Source organism: Eumetopias jubatus, unplaced genomic scaffold (genome assembly GCF_037043125.1).
Source record: "Eumetopias jubatus isolate StellerSeaLion01/CBP00866 unplaced genomic scaffold, mEumJub1_p1.0 scaffold_12, whole genome shotgun sequence".
Classification (NCBI taxonomy): Eukaryota; Metazoa; Chordata; class Mammalia; order Carnivora; family Otariidae; genus Eumetopias; species Eumetopias jubatus.
The window spans coordinates 18398993-18406338 of NW_028274818.1; the positions used below are offsets into that span (position 1 = coordinate 18398993).

Genomic DNA, 7346 nt, shown 5'->3' on the forward strand with positions numbered 1-7346 from the left:
TATTCATACTTTTGCCGAAACTATTCCCTAGGTTTGTAAAACATATTCCCATGTATTATTAAAGTTTCTCCAATTCCCTACATTTTAATATCAGCTGATGTCTTATTTCCTTCAAGATTGGCAATCTGTCTTCCACATTAACAGTCTACTAAATCCAGACTGTATAATCAAATTCCCCAAGTAGTTTGTGTGTAATCTTAATTTGATTTTTGTCACAAGTACAATTTCTGTATTATACTTGCATATTTACTGGTCCCTCTCCAGCATTGTTATGTGAAACTCTATAACCTTAGTTTGTTATTTTTGGTATATATATTTTTATTTATTTTGGGGTTCATGATTCATTCCCATCCCAGAGATTTTGATTAACTTAGGCTTAAATTAGGCCTGAATCATGAATTTAAAAGAAAGAATCAAAAGAAAAAAGAAAGGAAGGCCAAAGAAGTATTTGAAAATAATCACTTGGTAGCAAAAAGTTTGGAATCAGTGTCCTGAAAGGAATTCGGTAATCCTCATACGTTACTTAATGTTTCTGGAACATTATAAGAAGAGAGAAAAAAATAAATTGAAAAAAGAAAAAGTAGGTTATCAATATAAATATCAACTTGGAAAATTTGATCATGCTTCAGTTGATTTAAAGATATTCAAAATATTGTATCATCTTATTAACCACCTTCATTTGTAACTCTGTGACCAATGGTACCTAATATCCTTATTGTTCTCAAATGTATCTTAATAAGACACTATAACAAAGAACAACACACTTTTTGGTAAGACATCCCAGGGTAATTTGTCCCATGGCTAAGGGGACTCTTAGACCCAGGTACAAGCCTTCCACCCTGCTCCAGAAACAACATAGCTCTAGGTGTGCAAACATCTACAGGTCCCTGGTGATATCATCCAAATTCTCATTTCTCTACTTCTTATCAAAAGTCACCTGTCTTAGGTCCCATTCTCCCAGAGTTCTGTCTCTGCTTTGGTTTGCAGCTTATGTAATAAACTGAAGTAAAGTATACCAAAGGCTTCGGTGGGCTACATTCCGTATCCTACTATATATCATCTTCCATTTATATTTTAAAAAAAAGAACTTCTGGAATTAGAGTAACTTAATGGGAATCAGTGACATCAAAAATAACAATTCAGACAGGTTGTTGAGTTCTTTAAGAAAAAGTTCTTTAAGAAAAAATAATTTGAAGTCCATAATCAGCTAGACTATACATATGGCAACAAATAAATGTCATTTGAATGTTTTTAATTACTTATGTTTTTAGGAAGAAGGAGATCACTTTTAAATCATGTATTTATATTTTATAGGATTACTTAGTGTTTCATGTGACTGGATATTGTCCTTCCAGCAGGGCACCATTACTGGGTACTTGGTTTGGCAGGAGAGGGGAGCACAGCAAGTGGAGTGATGAAGTGCTAGGTATCTTTTAGCCACCTTATAGAAGCTAGATTTAATTTAATTCTAATCCAGGGAACACTAAAATGTCTCAATTAACTTAGCATTGAGTAATTAAGAATATGAATATTTTTAATATAAAATGCACCAGGATCCATTTTATAAAAGTTGTTTAAATATAATAACAATCAACATAATAATAGATTGCCACAGAGAAGGCATGCAGAGCATACTAATAAATGATAAAATATAATCAGAACATAATGAACATACTAATGTAAGGCTAAAATGTTTTAAAATTAGGAACATAAATTCATTTCTTAACATATCATAAAACAAACATATTCCATAATGTTGCCACTGATTTATCTCTTACTTTTGTTGGGAAAAAAAATCCAGCATTATAATATTTAATTACAGCTATTTAATAAACACTAAAACAGAAAAAAAAAATGACTTAATTCTCTTTTGATGAAGTCATAATATTACAAAAGTATAGCATATCTCTTACAGATGGAAAATGAAAAAAAAATTGCATTAAATCATGGAATGAAATCCATTATCCTTGGATCACAATGCATTATGTGTCAGAGCTTGAGCAATAATTTGGTTTGTTGAAAACATGAAATTCAGAGAAAACTGCCTAAGTCCACTGCATTTTTTAACTGCTAGTATTTCATTATACACTTCAAGAAAGATTGTTAGTTTGCTTGCTTGTTGATTTGTTTTTAATGTTCTCAAAAGTACTGTAGCCAGGTTATTACAACTTCCTTTGGCACCTGGTAATCATATATTTGATCACTAAGGTCGTTTTGCCACTGCCAGCTCTTATTAACTCTTAACATTTTTTTTCTTCACACGTGTCTCAGTTCATATTCTTCAATGAACTACTGCCATTTAAAGCTCTAATCTAATGGCTCTCCTGTGGTACAGGCCAGTAGGCCAAACAAGAAATGGCTCTTGAAATCGGATAAGTATTTGTTAAAATTATTAATCCAGAAAATAGCTTTTAGTCACTTAAATTCCAATCAGTAACCCGAATTCCCCAGCTCAACACTGTATTAAATAAAAATGTATTCTGCTTGCCTTGTCACTCACAGCATCCCACTCTGCATTCAAAATGCTAAAATTTCATTATCAAAAATCCTTGCCAGATAAACAACCTTGCCTTAATATTATTTAAATTGCACATGCTGGATAAAAATAACCAGTAGAGAACCTCCCCTTTATATCTGGGCAAAGGACTCTCCGGGTCCTTCAGAAAATACTTGATTCTATTGTTGGTTTTCTGTGACAGCTTTTTTTTTTTTCTTTTTAAGATTTTATTTATTTATTCGACAGAGAGAGAGGGCTTACAAGCAGGAGGACCTGCAGGCAGAGGGAGAGGGAGAAGCAGACTCCCCAAATGAGCAGGGAGCCCAAAGCGAGGCTTCAACCCAGGACCCTGGGATCATGACTTGAGCTGAAGGCAGATGCTTAACTGACTAAGTCCCCCAAGCGCCCCCTGTGACAGCTTTTATACATGACTTGCACAATAAATTTCAACTTCTTTCTTTCTTCTCATTATTACAGATTTTTAAGTAAAATGCAGACGCTTCCAGCCACTACTCCTTTTTAATTCCACTATTTTATAATTAAGGACATTTAGCCCCTGAGCTGGCCTTGGTTTTGCAGCTCTACCCTCTCCACACCCCCACACCCCCACACCCCCCCACACCCCCCACACACCCCCACACACCCCTCCGCTGCAGGCGCCCACCCCTGTCTCTTAACCCTTCTGCTGCTGGGCACTGCCCTGTGCATTTTAGAAATCAGCTACTCTGGTAGAGCGACTTTTATTCCCATGAGTCATCCTCTGAGCACCCTCTTCCCCTGTCTGTGGGCCTTCAGCTCAGGTCTGGGGCTCATCTCTGCAGGGTTTGTGGCTATTTAGGCCTCAAAACATAATCCAGATGTCACAAGATACATTACTGCAGTAAGGAGCATCAAACTCTAGACTGGAGATATGAGCATAAGCAGGTTTGTGCACAACCATATTATTTGGACAAAGCAATTCCAGTCCAAAATTTCCTTTATCCAGAATTTGAAACTGTAGTAGAAACAGAAGATGAGATTACACCTGAAGTTGTCAAAAAAGAAAATGAATCAGAAATTATGGGGTGCATGGCTGAAGCACTTAAGGGAGAATTGGATTCCATGGCAAAACATGAATTCAAGGAAGATAAAATTTTCCAGAAGTTTAAAACTAAAATAGCCCTTGAGCCAGAACAGTTTCTCAGATATGGCAAAAGGACTGCACCCATCTGGATCTCTGGTGAAAATATCCTTCAAGGAAAGGCTATTCCACATTGTCTGTGGTGCCAAGAGACTATCTGAATTTCAGGTCATGCCTGAAGCTGCTCAACTCCCTAAAGGCCAATAGGCTGAGCAAGAGTGTTGATTGTGGTGTCTTGGCTGTCTTCACCTGAGCCGAAAGCTAAAGAGTAGAAATTGGCGACACAGACGAATTTGTTTGGAAGCAAGATCTAACAATACACCCTAAAGACAAGGTGGTAAAGCCTTACAAATGCTCATAATCTCTTAGACCTTGCAATTCCATTTCTAGGACTTTTTCCTAAGGAAATAATTATACCAGAGACAAAGGTGAAAAGATGTTGTTTCAGATGAGTTTACAATATGTAAATATTAGTGAGACAAAAATGTCCAGTGACAAGCAAGTGAATAAATTTGGGTGTATCTCTAGAGCAGAAGGTAATGCCGTCTTAATGATACAGACCTATATCCACATCAAACAAGATACAGGTTTAAACTGACACCAACATATTCATAGTATGTTCATATCTTTGTAAAAGTATTTATACATGTGTAGTCCACTGGAAAGATACATGCTTGGTGGGAATTAGTTAACTATGAATGGTAGGACTAAGTGTAATAATCATTTTACCTATGTGCTTGCTTCCTTCTACAATAAAAATGGGTTAATCGCCCAACTAAGACAAGAAAAATAAGTATGTTTAGTTAGGGCATTTTAGATTTCAAGTAACAGAAATTAACTTGAGCTAGCTTAAGGAAAACAGGGTATTTTTTAAAGTAAAAGAGATGTTTGATATCAGGACAGAAATGCACCTGGGCCTTAGGAAAGACTGTAAACCAAACGAAGAGAGCTATCCAAAACACAGAACATGTGAGTTTCCTTTGGTTTTTCATCTCTAATTCTTCTGAGTTGGCTGCATTTATCTTTTCTAGCACAGCAGTGTTCCCTATTAGTCAATGCACATGATAAAAACAAACAATAAGGGACGCCTGGGTGGCTCAGGTGGTTAAATGTCTGCCTTTGGCTTAGGTCATGATCCTGGGGTCCTGGGATCGAGTACTGCATTGGGGTCCTTGCTCAGTGGGGAGCCTGCTTCTCCCTCTGCCTGCAGCTCCCCCTGCTTGTGCTCTCTCTTTCTCTTTCTCTCTGACAAATAAATACATAAAATCTTTAATTTTATTAAGGTGCCTTAATCTAACTCAACTATTTGTATGGGTGCTACTGAAATTAGCCATTTTCTCTGTGTAAAAAAAAAAAAAAATCCCTAATTGTTGACTCTAGCAGCTACCTGAAATTGAATAAAATTATACCATAGAAAAAAAATAAAACAAATAATAACAAAAACAAAAACAAAAATAGAGCCACCCAATTTTAGCCAAGTAAAGATTATTTTTTCTCTTTCTCTCCCTTGGTCTGAACCCTAAATCTCCAGGCAGGATCTCTCAGTGACTGAGCATGGGCCAGGGGTTCTTTCACTGAACTAGCACTAATGTGGCCACATTTCATATCAACAAAACACACCTCATTCTAGATGTCAACTTTTGCTTATAGAATTGATTTATTTACCTCTTGACCAGAACTAGGTATGGAAAATGGGGATTAATTTCCTCGGCATATATTTATTCTCATAGAATGAGAGAAACTTGGAAACCAATGTATTTATCAAAGAAAGAAACAGAGAAAATGGGACCATCGAAAATACAGCAATGTATAGACTACAGACTTTACCATCAGTTAAACTTGCATTCACATTCTGACTGCCATTATACAGGTCTTGTGCATAACATTTAATTTCTTTGAGCATCATTTCCTCAATTGTATAAAAATAATATTTACCTCATAAAATTGTTTTGTGGGTTAAACAGCATGATGAATATAAGTGAGTTTTGTGCAGACAGTGTATCAATATAGTGAATTAATATGGCTAGTCCTGCTAATGGTTCAGGTCCCTACTCTGATGAAATCTCTTCAGAAAATCATTCCTTGATTATCTCACCCCTTACTCTGCTTTATTTTTCTCATTGCACATTTTATTGTTTAAATTATGTCATCTCTGTCCATATTTGTTTTTTAACTATCTCTTCCATCAGACTGTAAAGTTCATGAGAGCAGAGTTTTTGTCCACATCGCTCACTAACACAGTTTCACTTTTTGGAACAATGTTTTAGGATGCAATTTTGTTTAATGATGGAAATGTATATTAAACACAAAACAGCCATTATTATATTTCAGTGAAATGTTAGAGGATGTAGTCCAGCTTCCAGATCTTTGAATATATTGTGTCATGAACAAAGAAATATTCTTTAATTAAATGCTAAAAAAAAAAGATTTTGAAAATTTTCGTGGGATTTCTTAAGGTTGTAAATGTAAAGAGAATGTTTCCCAATGAAAGTGAAAAAAATAATTACGAAAGTAAAAGAAGATTAGAAAATGGATTCCATATGTTTCCCATTATCCCAAAGATATAAAAAGTAGAATAAAATTTCTAAAAATGCTCTCTTTGCCTATCAGAAGGTACTTTTGGATGGTGATGTTATGCAAAAAGTTTAACTTGTATTAACAGTTTAATGAACATTCTTTTTTTATAGATTTTATTTAATTATTTGAGAGCGATCGAAAGCAAGAGATTGAGAGAGAGAGAGAGAGAGAGCACAGAAGAAGAGGGAGATGCAGACTCCCACTGAGCCGAGAGTCCAAGACGGGGCTCAATTCCAGGGACCTGAAATCCTGACCTGAGCCGAAGGCAGATGCTTAACGAACTGAGCCACCCAGGTGCCCCTAGTTTAGTGAATATTGTATGTTTACAACATGGTGCATGTGGTACTGCCTTACAGTGCAATGAAAGTTGTTTTATAGGGGCGCCTGGGTGGCTCAGTTGGTTAAGCGACTGCCTTCGGCTCAGGTCAGGATCCTGGGGTCCTAGGATCGAGTCACACATCGGGCTCCCTGCTCAGCGGGGAGTCTGTTTCTCCCTCTGACCATCTTCCCTCTCGTGCTCTCTATCTCTCATTCTCTCTCTCTCAAATAAATAAAATCTTAAAAAAAAAAAGAAAGAAAGTTGTTTTGTTGTAGATGAAAGACTAGGTTTGAAATAATGTTATTTATATCAAGCTATTAAATCATACCATTAGTGAATTTTAAGTGATTAGTTGAGCTCCTATGGATCCTTGCCCACAAGGTGATATGAAACAAGGAAGGAAGAACATTTGGCAGTAAGGAAGGGGTAAGCATTTAAAAAGTGGAATAAAGGATGGTGGAGCAAGATGGCAGAGGAGTAGGAGACCTGGATTTCGTCTGGTCTCAGGAATTCAGCTGAATAGGGATTAAACCATTCTGAACACCTACGATCTCAACAGGAGATCGAAGAAAAGAATAGCAACAACTCTCTGAACAGAAAAGCGACCACTTACTGGAAGGTAGGACTTGCGGAGAAGTGAATCCGAGGCGATATTTGGGAGGATAGACGGTGGGGGAGGGGGCCTCCGTCGGCCGCTTCTGGAAAGTGGTAGAGCCGCGGAGCACAAAATTGGAACTTTTAGAAGTTGGCTCTGCTGAGGGATGTCTCTCCAGTGGAAAAGCTGAGGGTGGAATCCTCGTGGGACAGTGTGGTCTCAGGAACCTCAGGGTCAC

At 37.0% G+C, this 7346-nt stretch overlaps 1 pseudogene; it reads left to right on the plus strand.

The window, feature by feature from the left end:
- LOC114210435 (uS5 assembly chaperone PDCD2 pseudogene) overlaps positions 1–3978 on the plus strand; it is a 99914-nt pseudogene extending 95936 nt beyond the window's left edge.
- Positions 3979–7346: the final 3368 nt, after the last annotated feature.